We start from the raw sequence: 21,085 nt of genomic DNA, 5'->3' as shown, positions 1-21,085 counted from the left end.
AACTTTCTGTGAAGACAATTAATAGTGTGCTATGATAGATGTAATACATTGACGTATACAGATAACGGTATCTTGCCTCTGAGGAGAGAGCAGCTGAAAACACAGAAATCAGACTTGGAAGAGGGGTCTGAACACAAAGATAAAGAGATTATAAAAATATAGCTGGTAGAAACTTTGAAAGTAAAGAAGATTCAAAGAAATGGTATGAAAAATTAGAAAGAGCCATTTAGTTAATGATAAATCAAACTGCAATGAACTGGCCATAATTTACACCCTGAGACTACTATTTGAAAGAGTAAGGCTATGTGTGGAAGCCTTGAGAAGATGTTATGTCATTGTAGAGTTTATGGAAATGGGTCGCTATAAAGAGAAAAATGAACATCTCTAGGCCAGTAAGTAAACAGACATCATTGATAGCATAAAATATTGAATTTCATGTTTTCTGCTTCATTTTTAATGGCATAAATTTAATTAAAAATTAAATAATCTTCTTAAGATATAACTGTAAACGCCAACAATTTACTGGAATATGGTTAAATGACTGCATATTCTAGGAAGTAATTTTTTAATGTTAAAAAAATGAAATTCCTAGCAAGTAGCTGATTTTGTACTAATGAGTAAAGATAATCATAGATTGATGCAGGGTTTTGTCTTTATTATTTCTGATAACATAAATTCAATTTTAAAGAAATAACATTGTGAAATGATTCACCACATACCGAGCTACATTTTTAGACTAAAATGATAATGAGTTGTTTAGTTTGCTTGATGAGGAAAACCACCAAGAGGAGTACTGATATTACCAAGTTTAGATGATATTCCAGGTTAAGCTCTAAAAAGACCTAATACATACTTTTTATTTATTTGTACCTTTCTTCTTATCATCTGAAATTTGAAATTAGGCCATCACATCTTCATAGCTGCCTACATTGATTGAGTGATCAATGTGGTAGAAAGATCAATCCCTTGGCCCACCTCTGGACAACTCTGCTAGGCTATCACAGCTCTGAAGCTCTAGGTACTATCAGAACACACCTTACTGTTGCAGCATCACAGCCTCACAGCCTCACTTATCCCCCACACAGCGCAGATTCCCTTCCTTCCTACTAACGCACAGATCTCAGGAGAAAAGTCTAATAATTGTGCTATACAGGAATCCTCAGCTCCAAGTTGATTTCAGGGAAATACAACTGGCAACAGGGTAACTTTTGGAATCATGGCACTGACTGGGCTCAAGACAAAGAACCTGAGTCACTTTGGACTTCAGTAGAAATAGTCCTGGAAGAATTGAGTCCATCTTACTTGTATTTTTCTTAGTATAACACTCTATTAGTCAGAGGACATCAAAATCTTAAAATAATTAATAATTTCTTAACGTATTGGCTTCAAATACATATAAGGGGTAACATTTCTAATCTATATAAGACTATGAGATATATACGTTTTTTAATAAAAGTTTACATTTTTCCGATACCATATTTTTCTGTATCATTGCCCATTGACTAGTCATTGAAGTAATGATGATAGTATTTAACATGTCTAATTTTATAACAAACTCGAATAGGAATTGATTGTTTTCTTAGAGTCATATGTATCAGTTAGTGACAAACATGAAGTAAACACAGTCATGAATATTTAAATATTAATAAAATTTGGAAAGATAAAATAACTTTGATTTTAAATAAGTAGCAGAAGGCAAACAATCTGAACTATAGGTATAAATAAGTTAATTTTAAATTACGTCTCTGTCACTTATGAATTATGTGACCTCTGATATGCTACTGCAACCATGTTTCTGTATTTGCCTCTCAAGTAAGAAATAGTTATTTTCTGTTAGAAATATGGATAGCCACCCAGACGTGTATACATAATATGCAAGTATGTGCTAGATACATGCATGCATTCTCTCATTTCCATCTTCATATCTGCATTATCTTGTGAATATCCCACCAAATGACAATAGTTTATCTAAGAAGAGGGTTCAAGAAATGTCTAAACACCATTTTATTTAAATGGGGCTCTCTGTACCCTAACATATCAATAGTACGCAGGAATTAATCTCCTACCTCTGCATCCACGGTGGTAGCAAATAAACACCATCCTAGGAAGAGACGAGAACATAATCATTACATATTTACCTAGTGATTCAGATGAGGAATTCTGGTTCAGAAAGACTAGAAAGTATGAGAGGGATACTTGTATGATGTACCTTGTGACACTTTTTTTTTTTGACACTTAGACGTATTTGTATTTGACTATATTGTTTCATGATACAAATGCTTTATTTCATGGACAAAGAAATGAGCTCATATCCAGAGCACAGCTCATACAACCCACAATCTTCTCCCAGATGGTCCTACATGACTTCATGACCATATGGTCCACTTTACCAATTTCTTGGCCCCATAGTCAAGTGGCTCATGGATATAATACAGCTCTGATTACAGGTCTTGCCTCTGTGATGAATAGTTGAATGGTGGATGTGTTCTAGAGTGTCTTTTTGTCCATGATTTCTGAGTAATAAACAAAGGATCATTTTCTTCCTTCTTCATTTTGGTGGAAACTGAGTGTACTAACATTTGTGATTTAAATTGTAAAGTTCAGATACCGTTAATTGACAAATGGCCAGCAGCTATAGTTCTTCATAATAAAAAACAGTATGCCAAATGATTATCCTTTGAGAATTTTTTTTCCAGTGTTCATTTAATCTATCTTGATTTTGGATCTCTAAATATTAAAGACATTTGACCTAGTAATAATGATGGTCCCCTGGCCTTCTCTCATACTGGGTCTATCTGACTGGTAAGGGCAATAATTTGATGGTTTCTTTCAGAAGGCATATGGCCAAGTCAGAATGTAAGAAAGCATTAAACTTTAGAGACGATATCTAGTCTTTATAGCTCCCCACCTTTTATTCTAATAAAAATTTCTCCTATTATAATCATTATTACATCAATTAACTAATACGATACACACATTCTATGCCATACTTTAAAAAATACCCTTATCAAAAATGATCCCCTTTTTTCCTAACTATTAAGTCTCAAAACAGTTGATCAACTTTGAATACATAAATGTTCGCAGGTTTAAAATTATTTATGAATAACATTAATTGAAGCACATATTTAAATGACATAAGTGCTAATTTAGAAACACTTTTTATTCTCCATTTTAAAAAATATTTTATTGAAATCACTCATATATAAGTGATTACTCATTATCCCTCAAACTTTCTCTCGAGTCTTCTCAGTTTGTACAATGCATCATTCTCACGAGTTGAAGGAGCTTGTGCTACCACCATGAAAATAGGGCTCCAAATCCTACACTACCTGATAATTATGGGCTTTCATTTCTTACCAAATACATTTACTTGTAATCTCTATAATGTCCACCCTCACCGATTGCTTTTCAAGTAATCTCTTTACAAGATTTGCTCATAACATTGACAAAAGACAATGGACAAAAATCAAGTATATGCTACACTTCATTTTCCAGGTCGCATGCTCTAGTAAAATCGGCATGACTTTGTGAATTCCTTAGCCTTCTATAAACTATCCCATTGGTTAGCCTTACTTTTTAAATTATTTTTAATTTTTAAATACAATTACATACACTTATGTTACACAATATGAAGTTTTGAAGTACGTATATATTGTAGAATGTCTAGATCAATCTAAATAATACATGTATTACCTCAAATACTTAGCTTTCTTTTTCTGTAGTGAGAACACTTAAATTAGTTTTTTAGCAACATTCGAGTACCTAAATAAAATATTCTTATTACCTGTATTCACCATATTGTGTGTAACCCTTATTACCATCAAGAAGTACAATTGCTTGAGCTTACTTGAGGCTAAATACCTTCTAAATCCGAGGCATTTTAGTCCAATGCAAACTCAAGGCATTATCAAATGTTTTGTAATACTCCAAAAGCAAAGCCTATTTTTCCTTTCTGAAGAATAACTTTTAGGGAGCAAAATTATTTGAATTATATTTCAAAATGGATCAAAGTTTTAGAGTCATTGCTAAACTGGAAAATTAAGTGAAAGGTGTAATGGTTCAGTCAAATTTTCAGTAAGACAAAACCCTTAACACACATTTTTTTTTTAATTTTTTTTATTAAATCATAACTGTATACAATGATATGATTATGGGGCATCATACACTCACTTCATAAACCATTTGACACATTTTTATCACAGTGGTTAACATAGCCTTTCCGGCGTTATCTCAGTTACTGTGCGAAACTTGGTAAATTTGAATGTAAATGTTTTGGCCCTTAACACACATTTGAGAAGAGACCAAAGTTTCGTTTTATTCTCCTTCGTTGTGCTGCATTTTGTTTTATTTTTCCTTTACAACTTGCCTTAATTGAAAATGATAAAGCTGATATCAAAAAAAAAATGAAACTATAAAATTTCCTTGAGAAGTTCAGTACTGTCCCATGGTTGCTCAGGAGCTGCGGTCTAAAGTTTTCTGTAGATTAGCCCAGAGGTGTTAAAATTAAAAAAACATATAAGAAAAATATTGTCGCTAAAACGATAGTGGAGGAGAAGGAGGGAGGGAAAACAAACCTTCTTTCTAACCTTTTGTTACTTTTTAAATGGTTTCTAGTCAATTTATAATGGATCTATAGATCTAATGGATCTATTAGAAGTAAGAAACTTAAAATTTTTTTCAGTAGTAACTGGATAAAAGATCATCTAACCTTATGTAATATTTAGAAAATAACTTATTTTCAAACATATGACATATATGATAAATAAAAGAAAAGGAAGGTAGTTTTGGAACATAACAAGTAATTAATTGCCCTCTTTAAATGGAAAGAAACTAAGAAAAAGCAATATCTCTAACATCTGCCCACACCACAGTTCACAAATTCATTTTTTTAGATACATAAGCCAAGAAAAGATCGTGCACATGAACAGTAATGAATAGTTTATACAATGGTACATTTCCAGTGTGTAATAAAACAATTAATTCTCACTATTGAATCCTAGATTGGCATTTTTTATACTTCCACGCATGATTAAAAGTTACAAATTTCTGTACATGTTTCTATAAAGTACCATTTAAGATCTATTGAAGCTATCAAAAATAAACACACATACACAAACTTCTAAGCAATAGTATCTCAACTGTGGCACTTAATGTTACATAAGTAAATAAAACACTTTGATAACCACAAATACAATGTAGCTGTCTAGACAGACATATTAGAAACCTAAAAATATGCTTAACAGAGTTGCAGATTTATAGAAAAATTGCAGAAAAGGTAAATAATTTTTGTATTTCTTCTTAGGGGTTCCTGAGCTCCTCAATTATTTTTAAAATACTGCATACATTGGGCAGCACCTGTGGCTCAAATGAGTAGGTTGCCAGCTCCATACACTGGAGGTGGTGGGTTCAAACCTGGCCCCAGCCAAATACCGAAAAAAAAAAAAAAAATACTGTATACATTATAATTTACTCTTTATGCTTTGAAAGTCTACTGATTTTGACAAATATGTACTGTAGAATTACACAAATGCTCACAATTATAGTGTCAAAGATTAGCCTCACTGACCTTGCACCACAAATAAGAACAATATCACAAATATTCACATAAATACATATTGAAAATAATAGACAAATGAATTCAGTAGTATACCCAAAGAATAATTCACCTACAATCAAGCTTAGCCTAGGAATGTAAAGGAATTTTAATACTAGAAACTCTACTAGCACAAGGAAGGCATTGCACTAAAAGTAGACAAGTAAAAATATTTCACAATTTTTACACAATTATTAAAACGCATTAAAGAAAAGCCAACACTTTTATGTTAGAATCTCTTACCAAGCACTCCTGAGCAGCGTTACCAGTTCTTTTCCTATATACGTGTACATGACCACGCTTTGTACCGTATAGACCTGATGTTCTGGTCACTGCTAATTAGACCGTGGTCTGTCACTTGATTGAAATATAGCCTATTCCCCATTCATTTATTGCTTCTAAAATTACCTACTCTTTGTTAACTTATAGTTGTGGACACTGAGGATAGAGTGGTAAATAGGATGAAACCACTTACATCTTGGACTCTACATTTCAGTATCGGAGGACGTCTGTAAACAAGTAAATATACAAGTAAATACCATCACATAGATGTGATAAATTCCATGAGAAAATATGGCCAGGGCCGTGGGTGAAATTACGAACTTATTATTTTAACCGGCCTCACTGCTTTCACTTCCACCCCTTCAGAACATGTAATATTTACTCCAGTCATCCTAAAAAAATGTCTCTGCCTAGAATTAAGAATCTGATTTACTATAGAGGAACTATAAAGAAAAGTGAAGAGGCAATATTCAATTACCAACATGTTAAGTAAAAATTTTCATGGAACTGCCAAACTAATCCATATTGTAGCATTGAAGGACAACATTTAAATTGCTTTATGACCGATCTCCTTCTCTCACTCCTGGTTTTCTAGTAACATGCCAGGAATTGAACTTGGAGACAATCCTCTAGAATCTTCCTATAGTGTACAGAAAATAAACATCTATGACAATAAAACCATGACTTCTGCCCCTTATATGAATGCATGAAAAAAAATTAAAATCATAATAAAACTTAATCAAAATGAAAAAGAAAATCTCAGGCTAGGCATGGAGAGCTCACACCTGTTATCCTAGCACTCTGGGAGGCCGAGGTGGATGGGCTGCCTGAGCTCACAGATGTGAGACCAGGCTGAGCAAAAGCGAGACCCTGTCTCTAACAATAGCCGAGCATTGTGGCGGGTGCCTGTAGTCCCAGCTACTCAGGAGGCTGAGGCAATAAGATTGCTTGAGCGCAAGAGTTTGAGGTTGTAATGGACTGTGATGCCACTGCACTCTACCAAGGGGAGGGAGGGAGGGAGGGAGGGAGGGAGGGAGGAAGGAAGGAAGGAAGGAAGGAAGGAAGGAAGGAAGGAAGGAAGGAAGGAAGGAAGGAAGGAAATCTCTACGGAGCCTGCAAATTGTGGACATGACAGAAAAGATAGAAGAAAAGAGAGTAAGTAGATTGGAAATTAGGCCAAACTGGACCACATTTTTTTTCCTTTTAGGTTTCAGGTTGGGGTATACAGCAATCCTAGACAAATAAGGGATAAAATTTAAAGAGAGAGGAAAGCTCTTGTGTGTCTATCCACCATTTATAATTCTGCAAAGGCATCTACATTTTGGCTTTCACATGTAAACATTCTTTCTTTCAATGGAACATTGCCAAGTCTTTATCTATGTATCACAAAAAATGAATAGATTACACAAATCAATGCTCCTGAGCACCTTTGTCTACAGACAGGTCATCTTATAGGTATACTGAGTCTGACAAGGTTGACCCCAATATTGATCTTCTCACTCTTGAGCAAGGTGAACATGGAGACGGCAGTGAGTGGGTAAGTCACATCATCCTCACTGCAGCAGGCTGAGGTCCGCTCACCACTGAGGGATATTCCTACTCAACGTAGGGATGTTGCCAAAGCTGCTTGTGCATGGGCATACTTTGAGCAGCAAAGAACTGGACTGCATCTTCCCTACTTGGAGTCACGTCTTCGTAATTCTCCCCCCTCTCTTGGATTTTTATATCTTTCCACATTAGTGGATGGTTACTATCAACATAGAAGCATGCTGTTAAAATATTTCTCTTAGTATTTTCCATGGCAAACAACACATAAACTGCTGTGTCAAAACCACCCTTGTCTTCAGTTTAATCTTTATCTGACCTGAACTTTTGTGTGTGTTTTACATTTTTGGAGTATTTCCTGTCTTACAAATGCTTTTGTTACTTGGCTTTAACAATATCTTGGCTTTTTCCCCCCATGCTTTATTGGTTCTTTCTCAATTTTCCTTACTTACTTGTATTCAGTGTCTCAACCACTGAGGACTGGAAGGCTCCAGCTTTCAATCCTTGAAACTCTTAACAAGCTTACTCATTCGCTTTCTTTGATTTAAATGCCATCTATTTTCCAACAATTTAACTTCAGGCAACACTTCTCTGAACTCATGACTTTAAGATCTCATATTAATAACATCCCTAACATTTTCACCTCTATCATATAAATCAAAAGTAAGGTATTAAAAAAAATACAGAGAATATCACCTCCTACTTCTCTCTTACACATCTGTGTATCTTTTCCCTCCCGCACTTTAGTAAAGGACTGTTCTATTTTCCATTTTCTCAGTCCAACACACCCAGAAGTCATCCTTTAATTCCTCCACTTTTTTTTCATAGTTTGCTTCAACATATTAAATATCTAGAATATGGGTGTTACTATGTGTTTAACACTTTCAAAATAGCTGTCATCATGTCATACATACATGTAGAAAAATGTAATCCATAGATACGGCCCTCTTTCTTATAATCTGATCACTTATGGTTTGTTTTTCAAGATACAATCCAGAATGAGCCTTTAATCTTGAGATTTACATTGTCTCTCTCCTCTTCCATATCCTTCAAGAGTTTGGCTTCACATATAAATCAGAGTTAAAATCAAGGTTCTCACAGTTGCCTAATAGGATGTGATGGCTCTGACCCGCTACCAATTTAATGTCACGGCCTGCTCCACTCCCTCTCTCTCCTTCCTGTTACTCTAGAAACCAGGAAGGAGGAGGGAGGATAGGCGGAGGGAGGGTGATTGGTGGGATTACATCTATGGCACATCTTACAAGGGTACATGTGAAACTTACTAAATGTAGAATATAAATGTCTTAATACAATAACTAAGAAAATGCCAGGAAGGCTGTATTAACCAGTGTGATGAAACTATTTCAAATGGTCTATAAAACCAGTGTATGGTGCCCCATGATTGCATTAATGTACACAGCTATGATTTAATAATAAAAAAAAATCTTTAACCATATCAGGCAGATTTCCTGCCTCAAGGTCTTTATCCTGAAAAAGCTTTCTTAGAGATATCTGTATGACTCCTTAAGCTTTTTGCATAAATGTCACCTATAAATTAGACTTTTCCTTATTTTTGCACTTAAAATTGTAGACTATCCTTTTCTGTTTTAATTTTCTTTGAGGTTCTTACCATTGTATCTTATTTTCTTCTACTTCTTGACTGCATCAAGTCAACTTCTTGACTACATCCTTCTAGAATGTAACTTCTCTGAGAACAAATTAAGTTTTACCTGTTTTTTTTTTTTTAAACTTATCCCACTTTGGCATAGAATAGATATTAATTTGATAAAATACTTGTTTAATAAATGAGAATAAAAAAGTAAAGGGTGAATGCTTCATTTTTAAGTGAAAGTATGTTATAAAATTGATTTGTATGATATATTCATGTCTTGTGCTATGTGGACAAAGACTTGGGAATGCTTACATTGAGAGAAAATTAGCATTAAAGTCAGTACTAAGTGTAGAGTATAAATGTCTTAACACAATAATTAAGAAAATTTGGTGAAGGCTCTATTAACCAGTTTGTTGTATTTCAAATTGTACATAAAACCAACACACTGTACTCCATAAATGCATTATTGTACACAGCTATGACTTAATAAAAAATAAAGACATTTAAATAACAAAAATATAAAGTCAGTACTAAAAAATATCAATTATTGCAGAACTATAGCAAAATATTATTTGATATGAAAATTGACTATCACTGTATCCAAGAAATGTGACAGCTGTCCACAAAGGATCTAGCCTTATAATTTGAAAAAAAGAAGCCCACCTGGATGGATGCTTTCTAGAAAGCCTTCGTATATAGTACTGAGAAAAATATTTGACAGAAATCTCCTCACAGAAATTGATCTTTAAGGATAACTACAACTATGCCTCAAAAATATATATAGAAAATTTACTTACTACAGCATAATTTGAATTAGTAAGCATTTGAAAATAAATTAGATATTCCTCAAAATGTGCAGAAATAATTATATTACACATATGTACTATGAATACTACACTAGTCATTAAAAGAAAGACTAACACCATCATCTACTGACAGAGAAATCCTATTAAGTAGTTATACAAAACATAACAATTGACAGAAATATAGAAGTATATGCACTGTGATACAATCTAAATTAATTATCTGATACATATGTGAGTCTGTCTGCCAAAACATCAGCAACATTTCCATCTGTGGGAAGCTTAGAGAGGTGCCAGGCCAGAGTCATAAAAAGTTACACTTTTATGCTCTATAATTACATACTATAGGACTTTTTCCCAATATGATTGCATTAACATATTACTTTTATATTTCTTTTTGAGAAGAGAAGATATATCAATCCAGGTTCAATATGTCAAAAACATTTAATTTTCAATAAAATTAAAAGATAATGACTGTGGCTACAAGGACATGGAAAAAGAGACATCTTCAGTAGCTTCCAGCTACTATTTTTCATATGAATAGTTGGGAATTTTAAGAGGAGTAAAAAAAAAAAAAATAGACAAACTCTTATCATTACACTTTATCTGCTGGTTAGAGAATCTATCAAATTCTATTCTTATCCTTTTATAATTTACCTACCTATCTAAAAACATAGATAGCTTTATTTTAGCTGTTTATTAATCTATCTCTAACCATTTGTACAAGTAAAACCTTCATATTTAATCAACCTCTTTCCTAGTAGCAATCACAACAAAGCAACCTTAACATCAAATTTAGAGAGGTGTTAATGAACTGAAAATATCATGAGGTATGTGATATCTTAAAAAGTCTAACAATATCACATTTCTAACCTCATCCCCTGAAAAAAATTAATTCCTCATACAGTGAGAACATTGCAAACCACTGAGAGTTTTCCAGTCTATCATAATAGCTTTCAGATGGCTTTCTATCAGAAAATACTGCCCAGAGAGGTTACATTTGCAATTCAATGCAGAGTTTCTGAACTTCTTTGAATATTAATGCATATTGGTGACAATTTAAAATTAAAAGATAATTCTTTTTACACATTATCAATAATGTGTGGCCTTTTGAACTGAAATGCTTTCCCCCAGAGAATGAATGTTTGTTTATGAACACAGAAAATATACAACACTGGGACATCAGTAAGATAGTAGCATAGGAATTTCCAGTGCTCATCCTCCACCCCCCTGAAATATCAATTTGAATGACTATACACACACAAAAATAACTTTACATGGAAACCAGGTGAAAGATTACAGCACCCAATATAGCACAGAAAGAAAAGAAAAGAAAAAGAAAAAGATGCACTGAAGAAGGTAGGAAGAACAGTTTCACACGACTTGCATCACTCTTCTTCAAACCCCAGGCAGCATAGTATGGAGAGAGATACTATTTACCTTGGGAAAGGAGAGGGATGTGAGCACTAAACTTTGCCTTAACCCCAATACCAGACCCTTTACAGTAAAACATAGCAAAGCCAGGTATGCTGCACTCATGACCCCAGACTCTAGGCTAGTTCCCATAGACTGAGCCTCTAGGCTTTTCTCAGGGCTGGCCTGGACTGCACAGAACCCTGTTCCACACTTTTCTGGCAGACTTAGTCTTTAAGACTGACCTATTACCAGACTGACTTCAGTGGCCCAAATATATAGACTAACCCTCATGTTCAACTAGCTCCTGTGGCTTTGAGCTTTGGATAAACCTCAGGGGCAGGCAGGCTCCCACAGACTAATACTTCAAACTCACCCCAATATCAGGCTGACCACCTGAGTCTTAGTCATTAGGCCAGCATTCATAGACCCCATTTCAAATCTAGTTCCTGCAAACATAGTCTTTATACCCTCCCAGTAGCTAGGGCAGCTCCTTAGGACTCAGGCTCTAGACTCATGTCAGGTTTCAGAGAAGTTCAGGCTTGGCCAAACAACACATTCCTAGGCTATAGGAATGTTCAAGTGCCAGGTTGGCAGACCTGATCACAGGCCTCAGATTGCACTGTGGTGTATCCCAGTGTCTATTTAGCTTCTGGACACCAAGGCTCAAGGTCAACTTCAAGGTCAAGTCAGCCCCTTGTGAAAGCAAGTATCAGGGCAGTTTCTGCAAATGGGGGTCCAGCCTCATAGACTTAGGCTCCATATCCACCCTTATGTGTCCATCCAAGTAGGTCCAGGCTCTAGTCACAGCACTGAAGATCCATGCACCAAAACTATCCACTCGATGGCCCAGAAACCAGGACAATCTGCTTAAGGACTTCAGTAGCAAGTTTCCCCCAAACCATGTTAAATATCTTACACAGAATCTAGTAGTTAATGAAGGAGTAATTTTCAGAAGAAATTACCATTAAAAAAATTAGGTTAAGTTCCTTACTTCTTTGCATGCACTGACTAGAATTCATGGCTACAAGAATCAAGAATGCAGGGAATAGTAACACCAAAGGAGCAACATAAAGTACTAGTAACTGACCCCCAAAAAACAGCAATTTATAAACTTCTGAAGAATTCATAATAAACATTAAGGAATCTCAGCGACTTAAAAAATGCAGAGACACAATTAAAAAATATGAAAACAAGAAAATCTATATATTTGATAAAGGAGAAATTGAAATTATGAAATAAACTCAAAGAGAAACTCTGAAGCTAAAAAATACAGTGAATGGAATGAAAAATACAAGAGAGAGCATCAAAATTAGAATTGATCATGGAAAACACTGTGGAAGTTCTAAAAAAAAAAAAAAAAAATCAAAAATAGAACCACTGCATGATCCAGAAATCATAAAGGAAATACCATCAGTATGTTGAAGAGATATCTTCAGTACCATGTTCATTATAGCATTATTCACTAGAAACATGATATGGAATCAACCTAAGTTTTCATCAATGGATAAATGGTTAAAGAAAATGTATACATACACCCAATGGAATACTATTGAACCTGAACAGATAAAAGAACCCTGTCATTTACAACAACATAGGTGAACCTGGTAGACATTATATAAAATAAGCTAAGCATGGAAAGATAAATACTATATAATCTCTCTTATATGTTGAATGTGAAAAAGTTAAATACATGGAAGCAGAGAGTAGCATGGTGGTTATCAAGGTCTGGTGGGATGGGAGGGATTGGAGACATTGGTCAGTGGTCATAAAATTTTATATAGGAGTACCAAATTAAAGAGATCTATTGTGCAACATGGTGAATATAGTAATAGCCATTTATTTTAATCTCAAAAATATACTAAGAAAGTAGGTGTTTTGGATTTTGTTTTCTTTGTTTTGCAATTTTTGGCCAGGGCTGGGTTTGAACTTGCCACCTCCAGTATATGGGGCCAGTGCCCTACTCCTTTGAGCCATAGGCACTGCCCAAGAAAGTGGATTTTAAGTGTTTTATGTTACCTGCTAAATGATAATTATGTTAAGTAATGCAAATAGCTTGATTTTGTCATCACCCAAGGTTTATATACTTTACTGTACTATGTTGTACATGATACATATATGCAATTTTTATTTGTCAAAAAAGAAAGATACATATCACATTAGAAGTTATGTGATATCTAAAATATTAATTTGCTATTAAAAGTACAAATAAAGTTTTGGAATATCTTAAAATAGGAATGGTATAAGATGTATTATATTGGCAATATTTTTACCCATTGTCACTTCATGTGTCATTAAGTTAGAAAATAAGGCATAGTTAAAATGTAGTTAAAGTATAGATAAAAATAACCATAGTTAGTCTAATGGCTCTAATGGATGTCCAGTCCCTGGAATGAAGGAGAATTTGTAAATGTGATAAAGATTAAGGACCATGAAATAGAAAAATTACCCTGGATTAACCGTGTGGATCTAATATAATCATATGACTCCTAAAATACAGAGAGCTTGTCCTGGCCGCACTTACAGAGAGAGAAATGACTACAGAGACAGAAACAGAGATACACAAAATTTCTGGATTTTAAGATAGAAATGGGGTAGGGATAGAGCTAATAAATGTGGGCAGTCTCTAGCTGTTAGAAAATGGAAAGAAACAGATTTTTCCATGGAGAATCTGTGAACAAGTTTTACTGGCAGCTTGATTTTAACCAAGTGAGACATGTTGAACTTCTGACCTACAAAAATATAAGACACTAAATTTGTGTTTATAACTCACTGAGATTTTGGTAAATTATTACAACAAGAATAGGTTACTAATACATAAAGATACAAATATCAATAAAACATGTCTATGTTCTCTGAATATGTTAAATAGTATAATAGTATAAGGCATCCCAAAAGTTGCCCAAGTCACCATACAGGGGGAAAATGGGAAATTGTATCAAATGTACCTTTATTTACAAAATATTCATTATAAAATTTTACCAAATATTTACAAAATGTTTACAAAATGTTCTCTATGTGTTAGCCACCTCTTTGTAAAATTTCATAATGGATATTTTGTGAGTAAAGGTATATTTATCTACAATTTCCTGTTTCCCCCACATATGGTAACTTCATGGGCACTTTTGGGACATCCTACAGAATGCATTATACAATTATCAAAATGAAAATAATGATGGTGCTAATAATGATACCAATGATGATGAGAAGGAGGATGAAGTAGAAAACTTGTGGTCACTGTGTACCAGGATTTTTTCGAAATGTTTTCTATAAATAATCCTAATAGCAATACTCTCACATACTTTATTTGTGACATATTATTTCTCTCTACAGGCAAAGAAAATGGAGGCCTAAAAATTGTATAACTGGGTAAAGATCACATACCCAGGGAGGGGTATCACTGGAATACAAAAATCAAGCACCTAAATTTATGAGAGGATGTCTTAACATAAAAGCAAAATTTGGGCAAGAAGCCAATAGGAAAATGAGTTTCCATGTGGAGTTTCTGAAATCCTTTGAAAATCTTATTCATGATGATTTAAAAAATATACCTTTAATGCAATGAAATTGCAATGAAATTTAAGTAAGTCGGTTTGCAGAGAAAAACCAGTATTTGGCTTGGTCCAGCAGGGAGAGGTGAACTAAATACATATATCCACTTTCTTTCCCCCTCTAGAGTAGAAGCTAAAGCAAAGTGAAGGAGCAATGTATAATTTGAGTGGCATGATATTTAAAATTGTTCTTGTGGGGCTCTTAAAAACCATTTTTTTAACAAGATGGTGAGATGATAGATTAGATTTTCTACATTAGATTACTAGTAAATATTAGCAAATGATTAGATGCTAAGGACACTGACATTTTCAAAATGGAACTAAGAGCAGAGGCACTGCTCTGCATGAATGAAATTTGAGATACTGGTATAGGTATTTTTATGGCTTTCAAAATTACCAAAGTAGATCAGATTCCTTAGAGAAAGAAGGAAATGAGAGAGGATCGGGATACAGCCCTAAGGAACACCACATGTGCAAGGAAGGAGAATGGAAGGTTCCTGGATTTTGGAGTGTGGATAAAAGGAATAGGAGCAAGATGTGCAAAAGCAAAGTGATTTAAGGAGGGAGCTGTTACCTATGTTAAGAGCTGCTGAAATACTTGTTTGTAAATGGATAAAAGCAAATGCAGGTACCTTCTGATGTGGGCTATTGTCACTGGTGTTAGGCGCCATTTCAAAGCTGCAGATGCTGGTGTGGATGCAGAGAGGGATACACTTATGTGTTGTTGATGGGACTGCACAGTCTTTTTGGAAAGAAGTATGGAGAATCCTCAGAGAACTAAAAGTAGTCCTCTCATTTGATATGTCACTCCCATATCTAGGCATCTACCCAGAAGGAAAAAAAAATCATTTTAGTGTGAGGACATCTGCACTCAAGTGTTTATAGCAGCTCAATTCACCATCTCAAAGATGTGGAAACAACCCAAGTGCCCATCAACCCATGAATGGATCCATAAACTGTGACATATGGATACTATTCAGCCATGAAAAGATGGAGAGTTTGCATCTTTTGTCTTCACCTGGAATTATCTGGAGAACATTCTCCTAATAAAGTATGTCAAGAACACAAAAGCAGGCATCCACGTACTCAGTTCTCATCGAAAACTAGTAGATCAACAATCACAGGCCCACAGGAGAGAAAAACACAAGGAAATTCAAAAAGGAGGTAGGGAACCTCCCACCTATTAGGTACAATGCAGGGGGGGGGGTTATGGTGCAATTCCTGAGTGAAGGTCACAACTACAACCCAGACTTTGGACTTTGCCTTACAAACACAAATAATGTAACTTAATTTTATGAACACTCATACTAACACAGAATTAAAGGATGGGCGGGGTGGTGCCACAAAAGAGAAAAAGCAGAGACTACTGCCTGGAGAACAACGCTCCTGATGTCAGCGTGGAAATGTGACCAAGATTACATGGAAGTTGCAATATGAACAGGTGGAAGAGGAAATGGAAAAATCAGGTGTAGGCCTGGCTTTGAAGACGTTTACATACGAAGGAAACAAAGTGGAGTAGTGGTCATGCAGGAATGTGGGTTTGAAATGGGTTTTCATTTTATTTGGACTTTGTTTTGAAAATGTAGGGGTTAAAATGTTTTTTAGGCTCCTGGACAAAATATTGTAGAAGGGCAAGCTTATAGTATGAATCGGGGGGTATCTGAAAAGTAGAAATCCTTGAGAATGTAAAACGGGGAAGCACCTGTGGGCAGGTTGGCTTCTCACCTTCTAGCTCAGTGGTTCTCAACCTTCCAACTGCCTCAATGTATTTTCATTGTTAAAAAGGGTTTGCGACCCACAGGTTGAGAATCACTGTTCTAGCTGTTGGAGAGAAGTATCGATAGCATAGAGGCAGGAAAGGTAGATTTGCAGATGGAAATAGGAAGGATTTGCTAGGTTAATCCCTGAAATGAGTGAAAAGGGGGAAAAAATTGAGAGGCAAAGGAGTTTCTATGGAGATGTCAACTGCATTCCGGGAGAGGAAATAAGAATGGAACTCTGTGGTTGCAGCGATTGGGACACCCATGAGAGAAGAAGATTGTCAAACTTTGGTGTGAAGGAGCTCATAGATTGTCTTTCCTTCTTACAATGACTGTTGTTACACAATCACATATTTTGACATGTCACTTTATAAGAACACTGACAGTGACTTGCATGATAATGTTCTGTATACAACATATATATACACACACAAAAGAGACTCAGTAGACTGGTTTTGTAATCATAAATTTACCTATAAGAAGGGGTCGTAACAAAATAGAACTAATTCTCATTCTGTTGAAGCTTAAACCAGGAAGAAAATAACAATTAGAAGGCAATTAGCCTAATTCATAGTTATGCATTTGTGATTTAAGCGGCTAATGTGCTAATGGTGGCATCCAACTCACTCTGATATTAGCAGTCACTGACGATTTGGACCAAGCAGGTGTAACAGTTAATAACTTTTGTACCTTTGTTAGTATTTCTATGTGCTATACATCCCATTGAACTACACTCTTTATAATTACAACTTAGACCAGAAGATTGCAGAATAATATTGTGAATTAACAACCATAATTATTCTAATACAGCAACAACCTATATCACTTTATAAGAATTCTGAAGAATGATAGGAACGGAATGTTTCCTCCAAAGTTCATATGTTGATCTCCTGACCCCTAATGGGATGGCATTAGAAACTGAAGTGAGTGGGAAATAATTAGGTGATGAGGGTTGGGCCCTCATCAGTGGAACCTCATAAGAGACACCACAGCTTCCACTGCCCCACTTCACTCTCTGTTACATGAGGGTATGGTGAGAAAACAATCATTGGTAAACCAGAAAAGAGTCTTCGCCAGAAAACTGCCTATCTTGAAATTCCAGCCCCCAGAACTGTGAAGAACAAATGTTTGTTGTTTAAGCCACTCAGCTTATGGTATTTTGTTATAGCAGGCCAAATTGACTGAGATAAGAACAATATAAAATCACTTCTGAACTTGCACTTCTAACAAACCTTAAATCACCTTGCTGACACGGGTTCCGTAGTTCCAGTCTGGTGTCAATTAATTCATCATTTCAAGGCCATGCTGTTGTTTTTTTCCCACCTTTATTAAATCATAACTCTGTATATTAATGCCTTTATGGGGTACAATGTGGTGATTTGATATACAATGTCCTGCTGTTGATATTCACGATGTGGCAGGCAAGTTAGAAATCTAGAAACAAAATTTCTTTTTTAATAGGATTTTTTTTTCCCCTTCACAAAAGAAGAAATTTCTGCCCATGATTTTAGAATATGACTTTGTGGCATTATTGCCAGATTTATGTAAAAACTCTAAGAGCCAATTTTTCTAGTATTATTTTTATATAAAAAGAACCTTTAATATTGAGAACACTTCATATTAAAGATTTGAAGTAAGTCTAGTTCCCCAATATTTGCACAATTATTCGTATCCAGATATTCAAAGTGGGTTATAACTATCTTTGTTTTCTCTTGAGCAAAAGAGGTCTTTACTTAATTGGAGGTGAAACTAGGTTAATTTTCTTGAAATGTCTTTGACTTCCTTTGATTAACTGATTGACTTAAAATTACAGCTTTAAGAATAATAGATAAGGACATTAGTGTGTGCAGTTGATTTTGGTTTAAAAAATGACAGGGAGCAATAAAATTTATTGATCAGAAATGAAAATGTTTCTTTTATAACATACAAAGAAAATAGTTCTGATAGTGGAAATAAAGTATTTCACGATTACCTATTTTTCTAAGCAATTTAAGTAAATTAACTAACATTCAAAATAAAAAAGAGAGATCCCTTAACATTTTTTGACAAGATATTCCACTCCCTTCTACTCCTATTCCTTTAAGAATGATACTAGAGAATTTAGTTTTCTTCTGATTTTTATTTTACCTGATGGTTTGTGCAAGAGTATACTGTAGCTGCTATCTGAGGAAAACATATTTATGTCTGGAAGACATCTTTTAGAATGAGAATAAAAAATTAGGTATTTTTGGAAGAGGCGGCAAGTCGTGTGTGTAGTGGGGGAAGGGAAATGTAGCTCATATGGAACGGAGAGTTACAGATCGAATTGTGTCCCCCTAAACACATGTTAAATCCCTAATGGCTAATGTGATGGTACTGGGAGATGGAGCCCCTGGGAAGTAATAAGGGTTTAGATGATATGAGGATAGTGAGGTCCTCATGAGGGGACGGATTTCCTTAAAAAGAGACAACAGACAGCAAAATCTCTCTCTCTCTCTCTCTCTCTCTCCTCCTTCCCTCTCCATGTAAGGAAGGACACAGCAAGAAGACAGAGTTCTGCAAGTGAGAGAGCCCTAACCATTAACCTGGCCATCCCCACAAACGGCGCTCAGACTCTCAGCCTCTAGAACTGTGGGGAAATCAATTTCTACTGTTTGAGCCACCCACTCTGTAGTATTATTTCATTGTGGCCCTCATCCAGACTAAGATACTAATCACATTTCCTTATTGCTCCTTTGGAACTCCTAGGGCAAAGTGTGGCACAATATTAGAAGTGATGGCAGTGATGTATTAGCAAAGGATGGATTTAAGACCTAGGAGTGTCAAATATTAAATAATTTTATTCTCAATTATTGCAAAAATGCAGCAGAGCTACTGACACAGAAGTCCCCTGCTGGGTCATGTACCAATATCCAGTAACCAGAGGAGCTTTCTGCAATGCATGAGAGCTTGGAACTTGGTCACATCTGACGGAATGGACTCTGATGAAGTAGTGACGATTATGGAACTCCTTACTAATCCATGAGAATGAGTTCAGGCTTATGCTTTAATTGATTAAAACAGACTTTAAAAACTGACTTTTCTTGTACTTTTGAATTTACAAACTAGTGTTCATAACCTTGTAAATTAAATACGATTTGCTGAAATATATCAAAGTGTTTTATCCACTGGGTTTATGTTTCTTCAAGCCCATTTCATATGGTAATTGGGAAATCTAGTCATGTGATGCTTATCAAAGAGGATGTGTTTTGCGAAAAGAATTGTTAGATAATTTCCGTGCTGTGCAAATATTACGTATGTACACAAAAGTAGAGGGTATAACCTCCTACATACTTAGAATATAGTATGCTATATATATAGCAGGCAATTGTAGCACATTGGTAAATCCTTGGGTATCTAAACATGCAAACATGCAAACTGCACACATGTATTCACCAACATTATCTACTCATATAGTTGTATTCCCATTATACATCTTTTATATAAAATTATAAATGACTAAAATGATAAATACTGAATAGTTATAACTATTTTCACTTTATAAACATGAAGAACATATAACATGCCTGTACAGGGTCCCCAAACTAGGACTCAATGCTAGCTCTTTTGGTAGCTATCTCCTTAGTTGAATATTTGACCCATAAAAAGTCATTGAACCGATCTGTGATGCATTTTCTACACATAATTTGCACGCTCTCAATCGCAATTTCCATCTTTACAATGACATATTCCAAAAATGGAGATAAAGAGTCAAAATTAATGCCCACAACTTTGGGTGGCACCTGTGGCGAAAAGGAGTAGGGGGCTGGCCCCATATGCTGAAGGTGCCGGGTTCAAACCCAGCGCTGGCCAAAACTGAAAAAAAAAAAAAAAAATGCCCACAACTTTGTACTGCGTGTATGATGGTATGATGGATCACACAGTTTTCACTATGTGAGATCTGTTTTGGCTTCAATTTAATTGATTTTTTTGGAAATGTGAATTCCTAAGTTTCCTCTTAGAGTAAATATGTTCCCAAAATTCTGTACAAGGAAACAATAAAACAAATAGTCTTCCATGTGCCTGCCAACAAAAGTCAAAAGATTACATGTAATATCTCATTAGCCATTTATAAATAATCACACTATACCACACCCAAAGCCCACTTAACGGAAGGTGAACGCAATATGGGCTTAAATAACACATTTCTTTAAAGGGCTTTAAGGGCTTGAGTTATGATCTTTTATCCTCTTCTACAGAATATTCAGCCATATAACTCAATAATGTTGACAAACCTAATTTGCTAAGAGGCTTGAGGTTGTTTTGATGCAAAAATGATAAAAAGATTTGCTGGTGGGTATCTGAGTTCAGTGGGTCTTGCATTACAGCAACGAGGCAGCTGACATAATAAAAGATGTTTGGGCCAAATGATTCCCTTTTATATGCTAAATAGTGTTTTTAGTCAGGATAAATATCATTCCAGATCGTTTATTGATTTACCAGCCCATTTATTAAAATGTAGACCTCAATCACAGTCAAGCTTAGAAGTAATTGGAGGTAAGGAGAAT

This window comes from Nycticebus coucang, chromosome 23, assembly GCF_027406575.1.
Source record: "Nycticebus coucang isolate mNycCou1 chromosome 23, mNycCou1.pri, whole genome shotgun sequence".
In the NCBI taxonomy this organism is placed as follows: Eukaryota; Metazoa; Chordata; class Mammalia; order Primates; family Lorisidae; genus Nycticebus; species Nycticebus coucang.
Note: the sequence above shows the minus strand (reverse complement) of the source record.